The following is a 20,767-nucleotide window of genomic DNA, read 5'->3' on the forward strand; positions in this document are numbered from 1 at the left end:
CAGGAGTATTCATAAACTCATTCATAAACTGTTACCACAAAGTTGAATTAATATAATTCATTCATTCATTTTCATATTGCAGTACCATATTATCATGGTCAGGGTCGCAGCGGGTCCAGTTTCCCAGAAATCACGGGGCTCAGTGCAGTAACACACCCCAGACAGGTCGCCAATCCATCACAGAGTCTCGCTCACCCCCTCAGACACAGCCAATCATAATAATAATAATAATAAATAGTAGTAATAATAATAATTATTATTTTAATAATAATATTCAAAATAATAATAATAATAACAATAATTACACTATAAATTATTAAATTATTAAGTAATTATAAATAATTACAAAGTAATTATTAAATTAATTATTTAGCAGTCAGTTTAGATGTTTGATTTTTTTTTTTTTTTTTTTTAAATTTTTATTTATTTATTTATTTTCATTTATTTATTTTATTTTTTTATTGACTTATTACTGGCATGAGTGAACATGCTCTGGTTGTAACTTCAATTTCTCACCCGTATTTCTATTTCTATTCATTCCATGTGGCCAAAAGCATGTGGACATACGCCATTGAGCTTGTTCTATTCCAAAACCAATCTATCTTTGCAGCTTTAACAGTCTCCACTCCTCTGGGAAGGCTTTGCTTTTTCAGAACTGTGTTTGAATCTGTGTCTGTTCAGACGAAAGAAAGCCTGACAACAAACCGGCATTCCAATTCATCCCAAAGGTTCTCAGTGGGGTTGAGGTCAGAGCTCCGAACCAAACTGTACAAACTCTGCACTGTCATGCTGGAACAGTAAACGGTTCTTCCCCAAACTGTTGCCTCAAGGTTGGAAGCGTATTATTAGTAATGGGTGTGGCTGAGATGCCTGAACTCAGTAATCAGGATCAGATTTGTTGGTATTTGTCTGTGTCGTTAATATCTGGACGTTAGTTCTGATGAGTGATGTGGGTTTCTGGTCTGAGATGTGGACGGGCTGAGAATCTCATTCCTTTATTTCTTCTTTCTTTCGTACTTTTGTCTGACGGTGAACGAGTATCAGAGCTTATTTATGGCTGAGAGGAAGCCTGAGGGAAAGCAGATGCAAAGCCTCATGGGTAATGGCGGCGCTGCCGTAGCATTACAATCAGTCACTTTAAATTCGGCGCAGCGGCGTTTTTTCCTACATCTGTAATTGTAATCACTTCAGACTGCAGTGAGAGAGGCGTCACCGTTAATGAACCTTTCTGAGCTCGAATAATGTGACAGACGAGGCTGATCAGGAGGAACGAAGCGGCAGAGTCGAAACCAAAAGATCATTCGTTTCTCACCGCCTCTGTAATTCTGCTCTGCGCTAAAAACACAAAGATTTATACACACGTTTCTATGTTTGCTTTATTAAATAATGCATTACTTTTACTTATTTATTTATTTAGTTGTTTACTTCAGTATGGACTCGCATACTGAAAAATCAATTAAGTTACTATTTTTAACCTCTGTGCATTTGTTTTTTTAACTTATTTATTATTATTATTATTTATTTATTTTGTTTATGTATTTTAACTTCTATTAATAATTTGTTTGTTTATTTTGAACTTTTATTTATATATTTATTTTTACTCTGTTGAATTTTTATTTATTTGTAACTTTACTTTTTTATTGACTTTTTTATTTGACTTTTTATTCATTTATTTTTATTTATTTTAACTTTGTAACTTCTTGATTTATTTTGTTTATTTATTTTAACCTTTGTTTATTCATTTATTCATTTATTTTCACCTTCTATTTATTTGTTTGTTTTTATTTTCTCCGTTTTTTATTTATTTATTTATTTATGTTTAACTTCTATTGGTTTATTTTTGTAGTCATTTTTTACTTCTATTTATGTAATTTTTTTAATGTCTATTTTTTTCAATCAATAGTTTTTTTAACTTTTATTTATTTGTTTGTTTGTGTTTAACTTCTCTCAATTTCTTTACTTATTTTTAACTTCCATGTATTTGATTTTTTTTACATTCTATTTATTTTTTATTTTTTTTTAATTTACCATCTATTCATTTATTATTATTATTTTTTATTTAATATTAATATTTAATATTATTATTTATTATTAGCTATTTTTAACTTCTATTTATTTATTTATTTATTTATTTTAAACTTCTATTCATTTACTTTTTTCACCTTTTTAACCTAAAGTCCAGATCGTTACCATGTGGAGTTTTTTCTCTTTCTCGTCACTGATGCCCCCCTCACCCCCGATCGAGGAGGGCCGAGGCACACGAAATATTTATACGAGCACAGAGATATAACAGCAGTTACAAGACTTTGAAGTGTGTCTGTGGGGATTTGTGCCCATGCAGTCAAAATATGGCAGCATTTGTATGACTGGGAACTGATGTTGGTCAAGAAAGTCTCAGTCTGTGTTCCGGTTCATCCCAGAGCACAGTCATGCTGGAACATTATAAACACTAAAGCATATAAAGGCATGTCCCAAAACTTTTGTCTGTATAGATTTGGGACGGGTGTAAAACGGCGTTTGTGAGCTCAGGACGTTTGTGAGCTGACGAGCTTTATTTAATTCCAGACGCGACTAATGAAATAAGAAACCTGAGAACTGAATTACTGACACGGAACAGGACGAGGAAACTTTTAGTGTCTGATTAAGCGGTCGTGATCGATGAGTCCCGTCCCTCTAATTAAACCATCTTTTAATGAAGCTTCTTTGCATTTGTAAACCCACCTTCTGCACTTTGTTTCATTTACACGCTGCACTTCTGTTAGAACATCCAAACGTCCTAAATATTTATTTTAATACTGAATCAAACTCGGCATCAGTTAATACAGTCGGATGAAAGAGACGTCTGGATGTGCAATCAAAACTGAATTTCTTGGATTTTTGTTTGATCACATTTGTAAGCCACTTCGGATAAAAGTTTAATTATTTCTTTCTTTCTTTCTTTCTTTCTTTATTTATTTAAACTTAAATAATCAATTGTTTAATTTTCAACTTGTTTTTTTTATTTATTTTTATCTTCTATTTATTTTTTTTAATTTAATTAATTAATTGCTTATTTTTTATTTTCAACTTTTATTTATTTATTTTAACTTTAATTAATAAATTGTTTAATTTTTAACTTCTGTTTATTTTTATTTATTTTTATATATATATATTTTTTTTTACTTTAATTAATTAAGTGTTTAATTTTATCTTCTATTTTTTTTTTTTTTTTTTTTTTTTTTTACTTTTATAAAAAAAAAAATTTTTAACCATTGTTTATTTATTTGTTTATTTAATTATTTATTATTTATTTTGAATGGCTATTTATTTAGGTAGTTAGTTATTGTTTTTTTTTAACCCAGTCCACGTCTACATAAATGTAAATGGATATTAACATAAATAAATCAATAAAATATTCATTCATTTTTTCATTCACTGTCTGGTCAGGGTCGCGGTGGGTTCAATTTACTGGGCGGAAGGCAGGTAAATCAGCTATCGTCCCGTCCCTTAGGCGTCCGGTCAGCTGATAGCACTGCTGAGATTAGAACCTAAGAGTTCGAGAGCTTGAGATCTGAGAACTGGTGGCTGGTGTATTTTACCGCGTATTTTACCGCTGTATATGTTGGCATTAGAACTGGCACGTCTCCGTCGGTTTGGGACGCCTCCAAAACTTTTTACCACTGTAAAGTTTCAATGAGGATCACGTCACACTTCATAAGCGTCTGATTTCACGCCGATTTTTCAGCGTGATGAATCTTTGGGTAGCGACCGATCCATCACGCCACGACTCGATCAACAGCCGCGAGTCGAACCCGGGCGAGTTTGGCAGAGTCTCGAGCTGCCAGGAGGCTTTTACAGGAGATTTATGACCCCCCACGTTCCTGCTGTATTTACTCCGCCTCTCTCTCGCCCTCCTGAGCTGTTTCTCCACCGCTGGTTCCACCGGGATCCTCCGACACGGTTTAATCGTGATGGATCGGAGGTCTGTGGTGCCGTCAAAAAGCCCACAGGGTCCTTCTGCCATCCAGGGGGCAAGAGAGCAGAGCCGGGGCGTGGCACAGGCGGTTTAGACAAATGGTAAGTGATGCGCCCGTCCATAGGGGCACCTTGACAACCAATCGAGGGGAAAAAAATATATATATATTTATTTTTTGTGATGTGTGTGCCACCTGTTTGGCATTTCCCTGGCACATTACCCCCCCAACCTACCTGCCAACTTGTGAAGGGCCTCCCGTGACCATGACCCTATTGGTTACCCTAATTAAGCATTCATTAATTAATTTTATCCGCTCGTATGTCATCAGAATGTTTTTGTGGATTATTCACCGATGACCGAACCACTGTGAACGTGTTGTATGTGGGGCAACGATAGCTCAGTAATCAGAAGGTTGCTGGTTCAAGCCCCATCACAACCAGGTTGCCCATGTTGGGCCCCTGAGCAAGACCCTTAACCCTTGAGTACTCACATTGTATTTAGTCTATAACTGGATAAACTGTAAGACTTTATAGATCAGTGGAAGATGGTGGTTAAGGTACTGGACTAGTAATCAGGAGGTTGCTGGTTCAAGCCCCACCACCACCAGGTTGCCACCATTAGACCCCTGAGCAAGGCCCTTAGCCCTCAATTGCTCAAATTGTCAGTCATAATTGTGAGTCGCTTTGGATTTTATAGAGCAGTGGTAGATCAGTGGTTAGGGTACTGGACTAGTAATCAGGAGGTTGCTGGTTCAAGTCCCACCATAATTACATAATGGTTAAAAGTGTCACCTAAATGACAGTTGACTCATTTTACACACCAGTAAATATTTTTATGAATTTATTAATTAAAAATAATAATTAAATGACTGACTGGTTTGTCTCACACCCTCGTTATCGTTTATGTTAATCACACAGTTTAGGGGATTAATAAATAAATCCTGGAGCGCTAATTCCCATCGCTGTATAATCCGCCCGAATGAAAATGCTAATCACCATAATCCTCGTTTCACATCCTTAACCTGGTAATTAAATATTAATCTAATTAAATATTTACCACTTTATTAAGGATTCATAAAAACTTACAGGTTTGTTCTTCTGGTCTCCTGGTCTCTATCTGGTTAGGTTTGGTCCTATACTGAGTCCAGTTGCTCTCTGTTTTCACCCAATCTAGTCATATCCAATTCCCCAATCATATTTGTCCTCTACTGCTGCAGACCTTAAGTCCTGACCGAGGAAAGTCGTGATTAACACTCGCCCCCTCTGACACGTGTGCAGCACCAACTGCTTCTTTTCACCTGCACTGGGCGGGTTCATACAGAGATCTGTATGGCGCATGGAGAGTCATGCATTAATTTCCATCAATCAGCCAGCAGAGGTCGTAACCGCAGCAGTAATGAGGAGTCTCTTTACAGGCATAGGTGCCCGGCCGGCTGATAGCAGAGCTGATATTAGAACTTGAGAGCTCAAGAGCTTGAGATCTTAGCACTGGGGGGCTGGCGTGTTTTACCGCCAGCCCCCGTCACCTGATTACAGAGTACCGACTGTTGTTGTCTTTTCTTTAAGCGTATGTTGGCATTAGGATTGGCACCCCGGCCCGCTCTCTGCCAGACATTAGATCAGCTTTGCACATAAAGCCAGAAGACAAGAATCAATCATGTACAGAGTCCAGATGCTGGCCGGGCATCTGCCCTGTGTGTGCCAGGCTACATGCCAGGCGGAGACAGAGCCTGGAGCTAAAGGAGATCGACAGAGAAGAATCTTCACGCCTGGCTCTCTCGGTTCCTGCGGTTCCTGGTGAGACGGAGCGACATTACGGGTCAGAACATCCAAATCCATTATTGTCTGGAGTGAATTTAGGATTCTGGGTGTTCAGGAGGGCTCAGCGACCCCCCGGTGTTCAACAATATTCATGAGTAATTCTTCATAAATAATAACATTTAAATCCCTGAGAAATAAAAACAGGTTTTTAACCTCCGGGATGAATTATGCATGAATTCATTAGTCTGTTTCATTACTGCAAATGTTTTTGGGTGCAGTGCTGCTATAAATCAGGATATAAGGGTACATTTTATGCTTCTGACTTTAGAAACAGTTTAGGGAAGGTCCCTCACTGTTCCAGCATGACTGCGCCCCTGTGCTTGAAGTAAAGCCTAGTTTAAAGAAACTCCAGTGAGCAACTTTGCAATGAACTGGAACATCAACTGAGACTTTCTTGAGCAACATCAGTGCCTAGCTCTACTAAGTAAATGTGCACAAATTCCCATACTTGTGAGAAGCTTCTCAGAAGAGCAGCTGCTGCTATATCTGAAAAGATCATGCTCAGGTGTCCAAATACTTTTGGACATACAGTGTGTGTGTGTGTGTGTGTTATCAGGTCAGGAAGGAAGGACGTTTTTTTGGGGGTGGGGGGTCTTTTCTTTGCACGTGCCAGTTTGTATACGGTGCCAAGAGCCAGTAAGTTGAAGGATTCCACCCTCAGACTTGTAGCCTCAGAAAATTCGCCTGAAGTGGAGAAATGAACCGGCGGAGTAGAGTGCCAAAGAGCAGTGCTCAACCAACGGTGCAACACACTGGGGTAAAAATATGGGGATAAGTAATTGCCCCCCTAACGATCGTCTTTGTTTTTGTTTATTTGTAAAACTGATTTCAGATCATCAAACAGAACAGACAAACTCAAGTAAAAAATACAGTTCATAATGCATTTTAATTATTCAGATATTCACATTATTTATCTATCTGTCTATTTACTTTTTTTAATTAATTATTCATTTATTATGTTATTTATTTATTTTTGATTGTTTATTTATTTTTTTATTTTTTTAGTTAGTTTCTAAGTTATTTATTTATTGATTTGTTTATTTATATGTATATTTATTTTTATATATTTTTATTTATTTATTTTAGTTGGTCATTTTTTATTTTTTATTTGGTTATTTATTTTTGTTTGTATTTTTTATTTATTTTTTATTAATTATTCATTTATTAAGTTTGTTAGTTTTTTTGTTATTTATTTATTTTTGATTGTTTATTTTTATTTAGTTAGTTTCTAAGTTATTTAAAAATTTAAATATTTATTTATTTATTTATATGTATATTTATTTTTATATATTTTTTTATATTTATTTATTTTAGTTGGTCATTTATTATTTTTTATTTAGTTATTTATTTATTTTGTATTATTGACTTATTTTTTATTAATTATTAATTTTTTAATTTGTTAGTTTTTTTTTGTTATTTGTTTTGATTGCTTTTTTATTTGTTTATTTATTTAGGTTGTTAGTTACGTAGTTATTTAAATATTTATGTATTTATTTATTGTTGGCAGCTTCTTTTTACCACACAGCACCAGATTTTCCTAGAGAGCTTTAACAATTCCAGTAGAGCACGCTTTACTCTTTGTATTTTTTCACCACTTGTGCTGATACCTCGACTAGACAGTAGGGGTCGCTGTTGCAGCGGTACATAGATGATAACAGATCCAGATTTTCCTCCCTAACCCTGCGCTCACAGGTGATGATGATGCTGCCGGTGTGAACGCAAGGCGACGAGAGATCAGATAAAAGACTTAATTATATAAATGCTTTGCAGCAACAGTTTAGGGAAGGCCATTCCCTGGTGACTGTGCTCATGACTGTGCCCCTGTGCTGGCATGAATAAAAGCTCGTTATAAAGAAACTCTTTAAAAAGTAACTCTTTTTGGTGCAGATTGCTGAAGGCTGAATTTCTATGAAATATTAAAACGCAATATAAAATAACTCCGGTGGTATTAGTGAGAGGATGGAGAGCGTCATTAGTGGGATTAGAAACTGACCAGCAGGAGCGCTGGACTGGTATAATGCCTGGATAATGAGCTTCATTTCCTATGATATTATTTCAGCACGAACGTCCATAAAATATAAAAATTTCACTGATGTGACAGAACAGACGGCCTAAACGATGTGGACACCCCCGCTGATCAGAGGCTGCACAAAACCCTGAGCTCAACCAAATTCAACACATTTGAGATGAATCGGAACACTAATCGTGAGCCTGGACTTTTAAATCAGTGAACGTGCCCGAATTCCCACATGTACGCTCCAAACACAGACATTATGCTCTTATAGCCACGTGTCCATGGTTTTGGAATAGGATTATGATCAAGCGTCCACATACTTTTGGCCACTTTTACTCAGAATAAATAAGTTGTTGTGGATTTGAATGAAAATAAATAAAGATGATCTTAGATGTTTATTAAGCAATAAAAACCGGAATGTTCTACTGACTCCCTCAGATACTCACTCATGCTTAGCAAATGAACGTTTCCACACAGAAGGGTTCAAATCCCTCACAGTGGTGCCCTGCATTAATCATCAGTGGTCACAGGACGCTGCCCACGGGGCGCTGTTGGCTGGATGTTTTTGGTTGGTGGACTATTCTCAGTCCAGCAGTGACAGTGAGGTGTTTAAAAACTACAGCGCTGCTGTATCTGATCCACTCATACCAGCACAACACACACTAACACACCACCACCATGTCAGTGTCACTGCAGTGCTGAGAATGATCCACCACCTAAATAATACCTGCTCTGTGGTGGTCCTGTGGGGGTCCTGTGGGGGGGTCTAACAAAGCATGCAGAGAAACAGATGGACTACAGTCAGTAATTGTAGAGCTACAAAGTGCTTCTATATGGTAAGTGGAGCTGATAAAATGGACAGTAAGTGTAGAAACAAGGAGGTGGTCATAATGTTATGGCTGATCAGTGTATATTTTGTGTTGTTTTTATTTATTTTTATTTTCAAAGAGCAGAAAAAAATGACCCATAAAATCGTTTGTTGTTTCATTTGCTTTAAGAAGGACGTTGTTGGTTTTTAAATTCTGCTTTTAAATGCCACCCACGTGGAGTAAAATAAATTGCTTTAGCGTCGTTCCATCTCCATCCCACCTCCATCAATTTGTCCATTAAAAGCAGCGGCGGCAGAGTGCAGGGCTTTTTGTTCCAGGCTCAGAATTAGCGCCCGCTCTTCGTTTTCTTTAGAATCCGCGCCCGTGACAAAGCGCCTTAACGAGACGTTCGTTAGGAGGAACTGTGGGATCTGTCGTGGGGAAATTAAAAACAAACATTTAAAACGCTTCACCTGTTCGAGTTGTTTTGTGTGTTATTGGTTACTTATAATCGAATCTCGGCGTTGCTTTTGATTGGCTGGGCATCCACACAGAGATGTTTGGCTATGTTTAAGGAACGGGGGTGGCCAAAGCCCTGCAATGGATTGGCTCCTTGTTTGGGGTACTAGTGCTTCCTCTGTGACCCTGACCGGTTGGTCTGGTTTGTGTAGATTGCCATGGCATAACCTCCTGATTCCGCATTTCTGATTATAATTAATTACAGATGGTGACTTCTCTGTGCCCATATTAATAAGGCTGGTTTGACTGTATCCCCTCCAAAGCACATGGAACAGTGGTTTATTGCCAAGGTTGAAAATAGAAAATAAAATCCCAACTACTACCTGATGTTTTAGGGCAGTTTGCTCAGATGGACAAAAGGAATCCTAGAAGTGGGCAGTGTTAGCTCAGTATGGGCAGTAAGCAGTGGGCTGTGGTAGCTCAGTGGTTGGGGTACCGGACGAGTAATCAGGATGCCAATGTTGGGCCCTTGAGCAAGGCTCTTAGCCCTCAGTGGTCTAGATTGTATTTAATAAGGAATAAAAAAGACATGGACTTCAAAGCCTACTTATTAATAATTATAATAATAATAATAATTATTATTATTATTATTATTATTATTATTATTATTATTTATTTTATTATTATTATTTATTTTATTATTATTATTATTATCATCATTATTATTATCATCATTATTATTATTATTAATTTTATTAATTTTATTAATTTTATTATTATTATTATTATTATTATTATTATTATTATTATTATTATTATAGGGACAGTGGTAGCCTAGTATGTAGAGTTTTGCACTATCAATCTGAAGATTGTTGGTTCAAATCCAGCCACTGTTGGGCCCTAAATCTCCCTGTGCTCTCACCCCAGCTTCTGAACAAGCTGGGATACATGGAAAATACATTTCATTGTTCTGCGCACGTGTATCTGTATATATGACATGTTAAAGCTTTATTATTATTATTATTATTATTATTATTATTATTTACATGTGTGTTTCCTCTCTCTCTCTCTCTCTCTCTGCAGGTAAGTGTGCAGATGTTTTCCTGATGTTGACTCTGATCCACGGTGGAGGTATGAAGCTTCGTTTATCTCTGATGAGATGCGAGACGATCCAGCTGGATTTTAATTCTCATCTATTTTGTCTGAACCTGTTTGAGTGGAGCTGAACTGATCCCCCGCTGATGAGAATAATGAGAGGTTATTAGATCGAGTTTCTCACTGTAAAATCCTGTCTGGAATGAGAGCGGAGTGTTTAAGGTGGAGGCGTGATGATGCGCCGGTGGTTTCTGAGCTGTAGAGACGATGCTGGAGGAGATAAAGTGCTGTAGGGTGACGGGACACGGAAATGTCATGAGAACGTCGAGCTGCTGAAGTGAAGAGGATTTTAATTGCTGTGGATGTTTTGTAGAGAACGTTTCTGCATTTTAATGAGCCAAAACAAATAACAAGTAAATATTTGTTTGTTTGTTTGTTTGGTTGGTTGGCTGTTTTGTCGGTTTGTTATTTGTTTGGTTGGTTGGTTGACTAACTGGCTGGTTGTTTGGTTGGTTGTTTATTTGTTTGTTTGGTTGTTTGTTTGTTTGTTTGGTCAGTTGGTTGGCTGACTAACTGGCTAGTTGTTTGGTAGGTTGTTTGTTTGGTTGGTTGTTTGTTTGTTTATTTGTTTGTTGGTTTGGTTGGCTAACTGGCTGGTTAATGGTTTGAATAGTTGGTTGGCTGACTTACTGACTGGTTGTTTAGTTGGTTGGTTGTTTATTTGGTTGGTTGGTTGTTTATGTGTTTGTTTGTTTATTTATTTGTTTGGTTGGTTGTTTATTTGTTTGGCTGGTTGGTTGGTTGTTTATTAGTTTGGTAGGTTGGTTGGTTGTTTATTTGTTTGGCTGGTTGGTTGGTTGTTTATTTGTTTGGTTGGTTGGTTGGTGCTACACCAAAGGACTAAGCTGCTGTAGGTTCTGCTGTAGTGTACACCATATGGACAAAAGTATTGGGACACTCCTTTTAATTATTACATTCATGTGTTAACATGTAATAAAACGATTATATTAAGGAAGGTATAAGCTTCCAATGTTGCAGAAACAGTTTAGGGAAGGCCCTGCACAGAGCCCTGACCTCAGCCCCACTCAACAGCTCTGGAATGAACCAGAACATCAACTGAGACTTTCTTAACTGATATCAGCGCCCAGCCATACAAACGCTGCCATGTTTTGACTGAACGGGCACAAATTCCCACACACAGACACACTCCAAGGTCTTGTTTTTAAATCAAGCTCACGGTCAGGCGTCCACATACTTTTGGCTGTATAGTGTACAACATTTTAACTACGTGTTTGTACATGAAATCTGTGGATATTTACAGACGCTGATGTTAATCTGACCCCCGACCGTCTCGTCTCTCGGTCTGACAGCGTCCACAAGCTTCTTCAGCAGACGCTCGGCTTGTAAATGTCACAGCGTTTGTTTTATTTAGACTCTCGGTCTTAGGAAACGCCAGCGGTCGACAAATCTGTGGGGGAGACGAACGCAGCATTTAATGAAGCGTGGAAACGCGCTCTGCATTTCAAAACAGCGTTCATGAGCGCAGCACGAAAACTGAGAACCATCGATAACGAAGACGTCTCAGCCTGGAATAAAAGTTACAAATATTTAATAAACTGATCAGAAATTCTCATTTCAGAATAAATCATTTATATTTTTTAGAATTTAGCTTCCTAGTATAAGTAAAATATGATGTAGTTTGATCTTTTCTGTGAAGGTTGCGACACTACGTACGTCATGTATAGATTTAGACGTCTTTAAATAAGAGCATTGTCCTCTGAAAGAAACCACTCCCATCAGGATAGTGTTCCGTCACGTTTATTAGGAAACAAGTGCACCTAAACTCTGCACCTTATAGAGCAACAGAGCAGTTATATGTATGTTACATTTACAGTTTACAGTTGTGACAATATACAATCTGAGCAATTGAGGGTTAAGGGCCTTGCTCAAGGACCCAACAGTGGCAACCTGGCGATGGTGGGGCTTGAACCTGCAGCAACCTTCTGATTACTAGTCCAGTACCTTAACCACTAAGCTACAACTGCCCTGTAGCTTAGTGATTCAGTACTGTTAGTACTGTTATTGTACTAGCCAGTACAACTAGCCAGTTACTAGCCAGTTAGTCAGCCAACAAACAAACAAACAATTAACCAAACAAAAAACAACCAATCAACATACAAATCAACCAACCAACCAACTTAATGAACTAACTAACCAAACACCCAATTAACCAGCCAACCAACTTAACAAACAGCCAGTCAGTCCAGTCAGCCAACCAAACAAACAATCCAAACAAACAACCAACCAAACAACAACTAGCCAGTCAGCCAACCAACCAACCATGCATCCAAACAACCAAACAACCAGCCAGTCAGACAGTTGAACAACCAAACAAACAGACAATTAACCAGCCAACCAAACACCCAATCAAGCAAACAAACAGCCAACCGACCAAACAGCCAGTCAGTCAGCCAGCCAACCAAACAACCAACCAACCAAACAGCCAGTCAGTGAGCCAACCAAACAAACAAACAACCAAACAAACAAACAACCAACCAAAGAAACAACCAACCATGCATCCAAACAACCAAGCAACTAGCCAGTCTGCCAGCCAACCAACCAACCAACCAAACAACCAACCAAACAAACAATTAACCAAACAAACAAACAACCAACCATGCTTCCAAACAACCAAGCAACTAGCCAGTCAGCCAGCCAACCAACCAACCAAACAAACAACCCACTAACCAACCAAACAACTAGCCAGCCAGCCTATAGTGCTTTTGTATATTCAACAGTAATTAGGGTTCAGCAACAGTACTAACAGTACACTTAGTGTTCAGTACTGTAACTGCTTTACCTGCTGTGGAGATATGCGGGAGGGCACGGTTAAGAGAATCATGCCCGTCTGCCATGCCACGGAGCTACATATGATTCAGTATCCAGGTGGAGGTTTCATGTTGGCAACCTGGTTCTGACCTGATCTGGTTCTGATCTAGTCGTATCTGATTTCACAGACGTCTGCTCCTGATTGAGGAGAGTCGCAACTAAGACACGCCCACTCCGACACATGTGCAGTACCGACCGCTTCTTTTCACCTGCTCTTTTTTACCTGGGTTAATAGGGAGATCCGTATCGTGCACGGAGAGTCAGACACCGGCCGCCGTTATCCCAGTTGTAGCCTAGCAGTTAAGGCACTGGGTTAGTAATCAAAAGGTCGCTGGTTCAAGCCCCACCACTGCCAGGTTGCCACTGTTGGGCCCTCGAGTGAGGCCCTTAACCCTCAATTGCTTGGACAATATACTGTACAGTACTGTAAGTCGCTTTGAATAAAAGTGCAGCACCATCGATCAGCCAGCAGAGGTCGTAACTGCAGCAGTTATAATGAATCCCTGACATTACAATACATCCCCCGTCCCATCTCACTGACGCCCCCTAGTTGAGAGCCACCGCACTACGCTGTACTGTAGGTATGCCACGTGTTCGCTCGATCGTTCCGTCTCTCCCCGATCGTTCCTCCTCGGACCGCTTCAGCGTTTCAGCGTACGCGCCGGATCAATTTCAGCTTCATTTACAGAACGCTGCAGACCAAATGAAATAATCATCGAGGCCGGCGTGAGGATATTGGAACAGAAAAGGAAGACGGCTCTAGAGCGAGAGCGCCGAGTGTTTAGATTGGATTTAATTCAGCCGGCGGTGTCGGACTGCAAATTGAGACGTAACGCGTTCTCATTTGGTGCAACATCTGTACAGTAATTACATATGTCTTATTTAATCCAGGCTCCACAACATAAACAATAAATAAATAAATAAATAAATAAATAAACACAACCTGCACTGCCGGGTCACCGTTTCAAACCTGGGTATGAACTCTCTCTACACTCCCGAGAGGAGGGCGTGTCTAAATTCTCAGATCCATTAAAATGCTCCTACTGAGGCGCCTTAATTCTGAGTGATGATCTGACTGAATAACGAGGGAGCGTCCGACGCCTCCTCAGCGCTGAAGGCAATCCCAGCTTTCAGTGCGGCACAAAATTTCCCACAAAAATTAACAATAATATTGCGGAGCAACCAACGGAGTTCTTTTCAAACGTAATTTTCCTTTAATAGTAGTCTGGTGTAAGAGGTTGGAGTCTACACGACAACATTTACATTTACGGCATTTAGTAGATGCTTTCATCCAAAGCGACTTACAGTTGTGACAGTATACAATCTAAGCAATTGAGGGTTAAGGGCCTCGCTCAAGGGCCAAACAGCTGCAACCAGGCAGAGCTGAGGCTTGAACTGGCAACCAGCAACCGGCAACCTTCTGATTACTAGTCCAGTACCTTAACCACCAGGCTACAACTGCCCTCGACAACACCTCACGACAACACCTCAACTCCATTGACATCTTTGGGATGAATTGGAACTTAGCGTTCGCTCGGCAATCGAAACTCGGCTCTCAATCGCTATGTGTGAACTACTCAACAACTCGATCTGAGCGGCGAGTGTTCAGTGACCGAAGTGAGATTTCTAGCATGTCAGATATCTGATCTGAGTTGCCCGACTGGCAATGAGTGCTATGTCGAACAGCCAATGAGAACGCAAGATGTGGGGTGAGGGGAAATGCAGGGGATGGATAGGAGGCGTAATATAGTTTATATCAGAATACATCAGCACACACACACAAGTTTTACAGTATTTCTGACCTGATCGTTCTCTAAAAAAACACCCACGCTGCATTGCAAACAATATATATTAACTTCCAACTAACTGTTCGTGTTGCCAAATCCACTCAGATTCATTTATTTTTCCTCTTTGATTTTACGCTGCACATCAGCGCACAAACTTTGATCTCTCGCTTCATGTTGACGTGTATTTGTGGACGTGGTATCGTTAAACCCCTCGTCACTTCTCACGTGTGTTTTCGTGACTAAACGAAGTTTGGGAGAGCAGAGAAGCTCGCCTGCGAGTCCAGTTGGTGATAGATGGTGTAGTGTGAAATACACACCGACCTGAAAGAGATCCAGTCGTGTAGTGTGAACTGTACAGCGACCCGACCACTTGGAAAGTCGTGTAGTGTGAACTTGGCATTAGACTGAATGGGTGCACAAATTTCCACAGACATACTCCCAGGATTTCTCATGGAAAGATATTGCAGAAAGGTGGAGACTGTTATAGCCACAAAGACTATTCTATCCTTATCAGTGGTCATGGATCATTAGGCTGCATGTTCGTACTAATGACGAATCACAGATTCTTATTCTTGCATTATTTTTGTAAATCTGATTCTTTTCTGAGGTGAAACTTCTTGACTCTTTATTGCATTGATCAAACTTTCATTTTGTTTTTATTATTCTGCATAATTGTCTGAAATTACTCCGATAATCGCTCGCGGAACGTCGCTATAAAACTAACAAAGGCCACACAGATAAAATAATGATTCTCTTTTTATTATTTCTATTTTTTTTTTTTTTGGTTCGAGTGACCTGGTGCGGGGAAATGTGACACCAGTTATTCAGTCTAAAACCATCAGAAATAAAAAATACGTTCATTATTTTTTGTTGTATAATTATCTTTTCTTTTTGTGACCTCGACTGCGCGCCTAGCGAGGCCGTCGTTACAGCGATTTTAATGAGACACAGATAATTAGACGAGCGCTGTTCTCATAAAAAATAAAATGACTAAAACAGATTTATTAAAATGCTTCATTTATTTATTTATTTATTTATTTATTGACGGCCTTAATTATTTAGTTATTTATTTACTGACTGACTTAATTATTTATTTATTTATTAACTGACTTAATTAATTAATTGTTTTATTTATTTATTTACTTACTGACTTAATTATTTTATTTATTTGTTTATTTGTTTAGTTATTTATGTATTTATTTACTTACTGACTTATTTATTTATTTATTTATTTACTGACTGTCTGACTTATGTACTTAATTATTTATTTATTTACTTATTTACTTACTGAATTATTTACTTATTTACTTACTGAATTATTTATTTATTTATTCATGTATAGCTGCAGACTCGGCTTACACCTTTTTGATAAAACAAAAATAGTAGAATAATAAAGTAGGATAAAAATTCCTACTTTAACCTTCAGACCTGGAGAATTCACTGCTCTAGCTTGGATCTGTGTCAAGACTAAGTGCAAGAGCAGCACAAGTGCAAACTGAGTGTTAATCATTTTAACGTGTTAATCGTCGGATCTGATCACATATTTAATAAATGATTCCTTCATTATTAATGAATCGTTTTATCCATATCAGTTCAGTATTTTTATTCTCTCTCTCTCTCTCACTCTCTCACTTCCTCCTGATGTAAATGAATGAATCCCCATGTGTATGCGCTACATTAGCATAACGTTCATTTGTTAAGCAGATTGGATCAGGCGGGACAGAATGGCGCTATATGTGTGAACCGCTAGCTTCTACGCGGAGAACCCGACGTATCTGAAGACCTCCGGGGTGGTTAAGTACCTCCATCGTGCCCCATCCATCACTATCAACCCGCCCTGAACGTGGTGACTGAAAGAGCAGGAAAGTCTCTTGAGGTGTAACGGAGGGTAAATAAAGATCGGGTGGAGGCACAAATCAGGCTGAATGTTACAGATCCCTGCTGATGCTCTTCAGTTCTACTGAAGCTGAACCTGCTTCATAACAATTCTACATCCAGACCAGATCAGAACGAGAATTCAATTCAGATTAATCAGATTATGAAGGTGTCTCTGTGTATGGGGTTGAATCCAATCCCCATAATAACACAAATACAAGAAAGAGAACATGTTAAAGTCCTGGTTTCCACCAACACAGGGACAGTTTCCCAAGCAGCAGGATTAGCTTAAAATCCTGGGGTGTCAGTGACTTGCCAAGCTATAGGGCATTCGTTTATTAATGTATTCATTCATTTAATATTAATTAAGCATTTATTATTATTTGATTCTTTACTTTGTATTATTTTATTATTTTACTAATTTTATTATTATTATTATTATTATTATTATTATTATTATTAATTTTATTATTAATTTTATTATTAATTTTATTATTAATTTTATTATTAATTTTATTATTAATTATTATTACTATAATTATTATATTTATAATTGTATAATAATAATAATAATAATAATAATAATAACAATAACCTAAATAACAATAAAATTATTAATAATAATAATAAAAATAAAAATAATATAGTTATTATTATTATTATTATTATTATTACTGTGATTATTATTATTATTATTATTATTGTGATTATTATTATTATTATTATTATTATTATTATTATTATTATTACTGTGATTATTATAATTATTATTATTATTGTGATTATTATTATTATTATTATTATTATTATTATTATTATTATTATTCACTTTGTATGTTCTCCTGATCATCTCAGACTTCCCCTCCGTCCATCCCAATCGTTTTATTTTTTCCTGTATGCGTTCACACTCCTCTGGTGTTTGACCTCCCGTTCTGTTTTCCTGCCTGATGGACTCTGACGGGCGGGGCGGGGCGGGGTGACGTCCCTGTAAATCCGTCACATTGTCCTGTTTCTGACCTGCTGTTACAATAATCTGGACCATGTAGCAACACCCGTCTCCCAGCAGGCCGGATTTCTATCTTCTTACTGTTCAAATCTTCACACTTCAACACTCAGGAGGGCACAGATACAGAAACTGGAGCACAAAACACAGGGAGGGTGAACCTGAGGGGGGTAGAGGGGATTTTTGGGAAAGAAATACAAATCTATATAGCTATTTTACACTGTAGAAGATGCAGAGAATTTATATATATATATATTAGGGCTGTCAAACGATTAAAATTTTTAATCGCGATTAATCTCAGAATTTCATATAGTTAATCGCGATTAATCGCATTAAAAAAAATCTGTGTAAATGTTATAGAAAACAAGGATTTTTAAGTGAAATGTTACAATTACAATGGTGAACACATTTTATGCTAAATGTACTGATGTTAAAAACTGCTGGGACAAGAGAAAACTGTAAGGGAGTTTTATTCACTCACATACTAGGCAGTAATACTATCCAGTGGTTTAATGGACGTTTCTACACGAACTGAGTGTGTTTAGACTAGGGTGGCCAGATTCATAGTAACAAAAAGGAGGACATTACACCCCAAAAAGCCGGACATCTTATTAGGAACAGGGGGACATGATACTGCAACACACAGAATGAATCCAGAACCCATATAACAGAGTTTTTGACCAATTTAAGCAAGAATTATATAACAAATGACTGTTTTACTCACTAAATGTTGTGTCTTTTCATATTTAGGTCCGTTCATCGCTGCCTCAAAAGTTTACTTTTTGGCATTTTCACCGCGTTCCTGATCATGAGAGCTGAGTGATTGACTCAGGTAGCGGTGTTTACAAAACAGAGAGGGCGGGCGAAATTCAACCACCCAATCACAGACTAGCATTTAGAGGGCGGACCTTCTCCGATTGGCCAGTGGTAGCTCTATAAGGAGTCAAATGAGGCTGTTAAACCAATGAAATACAAAGCATTTGTTCTGACATGTACCTGAGCCAATGGTAAATAATATTGATCAAAAATGAAACCAGTTCACTCCAAAAGGAGGATTTTTAAGTGTCCGTCCTAGCGTTACGTGAATGGAGGACTGGCAGCTTCTTTATTATGCAAGTGCATTACTACGACACTACGACGCTCGGTTACATTATGTTAACAAACCGCAAATAAAAAACGGTGGCAAGTCTGACATTAAAACGTTTGTTCTACCAGTCAAGTCTCAACATGAACTAGAATTTGCGTTAACGGCACTAATTTTTATAATCGCGTTAAATTGAGATTGCGTTAATGCGTTATTATCGCGTTAACTTCGACAGCCCTAATATATATATATATATTCCTCCTAATATAGTCATATCCAGCTCCCCGAAAGTATACCTCTACCTGCAGAGCTCCAGAGCTTCACTCCTGACTGAGGAGGGTCGTGACAAACACACTCCCCCTCTGACACGTGTGCAGTACCGCCCGCTTCTTTTCACCTGCACCGGGCGGGTTCATACGGAGAACGTTATCATGCACTGATCTCCATTATCCCCCGTCTCTGTGCAACACCATCGATCAGCCAGCAGAGGGCGTAACTGCAGCGGTTATGAGGAATATCAGCTTTGATGTGTAATGTCAGACTTTTTAAGGGCCTGTGATGGATTGGCGTCCAGTCCAGGGTGTTACTGCATCATGCTCAGAGATTCCAAGGAAGCCGGACCCACCACAACCCTGACCACGATAAAAAAGTGCAGGGACTGTCTGTCTGTCAGTCACTAAATCGATCCTTCAGCCCCACAGGCGCTCCTGTACCCCCGGTATCGTTGGGGGATTTTTTCGGATGAGTGATCCTCACATTTTCTGCTCTGCAGAGAAAAAAACAAATCAGCAGCTCAACTAGCAAATGAGAATCTTCAAACAGAACATCTGTGGCACTCCGGTGAAACCAGCGTGGGCACAGTGTGGGCACTGTAGGGTTATTACTGGATTCCAGATGTGCAATTTGGCATCACTGTAAGATCAAATCTGTGCTGGGTTAGACAGAGGTTCAGGACTTGGTTATCAACCTGTTAGGTGAGATTTCTTTCTCTGCACACAATTTTACTGAAGCATTTCTTCTTTCCATTTCATTTATTTTCTATTTTCTACCAATTTAGACATCTCTAATTCCCTCTTTTAATTTGTATTACTCAGTGGTACATTAAAAACAAACATTTATCTAAATATTTACGTTTGCTTGCTTTTATGTTAGAAATATTAAATGTAAAACATGTAAACATGATACTGATACTACTGAGTAAATATTAATAGTAAAATAATGTTTTATGACAGTAAAAATACTTTTAAAACTTTTAAAACAAATAAATTAATAAATGACAACACAGTACAACTAATATGCTAAACAATAAACATAAATAAATAATAATTATTTTAATAATAATTATAACTATAATAATACATTCAAATTTAATATGATAAAAATAAATAAAATAACAATAATAATAATAATAATAATAATAATAATAATAAGGTGCTTTGGGGATGGCACATTCAAACCAGCCCTAGTAATATGGGCACAGAGAAGTCACCATCTGTAGTCAATTATAATCAGAAATGCAGAATCAGGAGGTTATGCCACTACGATCTACACAAACCATATCAACTGGTCAAGGTCACAGAGGGTCCAGTTCCACCGGGAAGCACTAGGGAAGCACTATTATTGCTTCTAATGCTTTTAATAATAATTATTACAATAATAATAATAATACATTAAAATCTAATATGATAATAATAATAATAATAATAATAATAATAATAATAAATAGAAATAGAAAATTAAATATAGAATTTGCATCCACCCCAGGCTCTCTCTTCTTTTGTCATCAGTGGTACTGGAATGATTGGCAGCGGTTGGCAGGGTTAGAAACTGAAGCGCCCGAGCCGATCTGCTGCTTTTGTCAGTGGTGGTGCTGGATCGATGCTGCTGTTTATAATGTTGCACCGGTTGCAGATTATTGACTTGTGGAAGTGACGTCTTCCCCTGTGGAGCCTCCAGAAATGAAATAAGGAAATAAAT

General features: G+C 37.9%; 1 protein-coding gene across 1 annotated transcript in view; it reads left to right on the forward strand.

Annotated features, from left to right (window-relative positions):
• The window catches only part of lsamp (limbic system associated membrane protein), a 372,270-nt gene that overhangs the window by 144,848 nt on the left and 206,655 nt on the right, over window positions 1-20,767 (forward strand). The window lies entirely within an intron of this gene.

This window comes from Trichomycterus rosablanca, chromosome 20 (genome assembly GCF_030014385.1).
Source record: "Trichomycterus rosablanca isolate fTriRos1 chromosome 20, fTriRos1.hap1, whole genome shotgun sequence".
Lineage (NCBI taxonomy): Eukaryota > Metazoa > Chordata > Actinopteri > Siluriformes > Trichomycteridae > Trichomycterus > Trichomycterus rosablanca.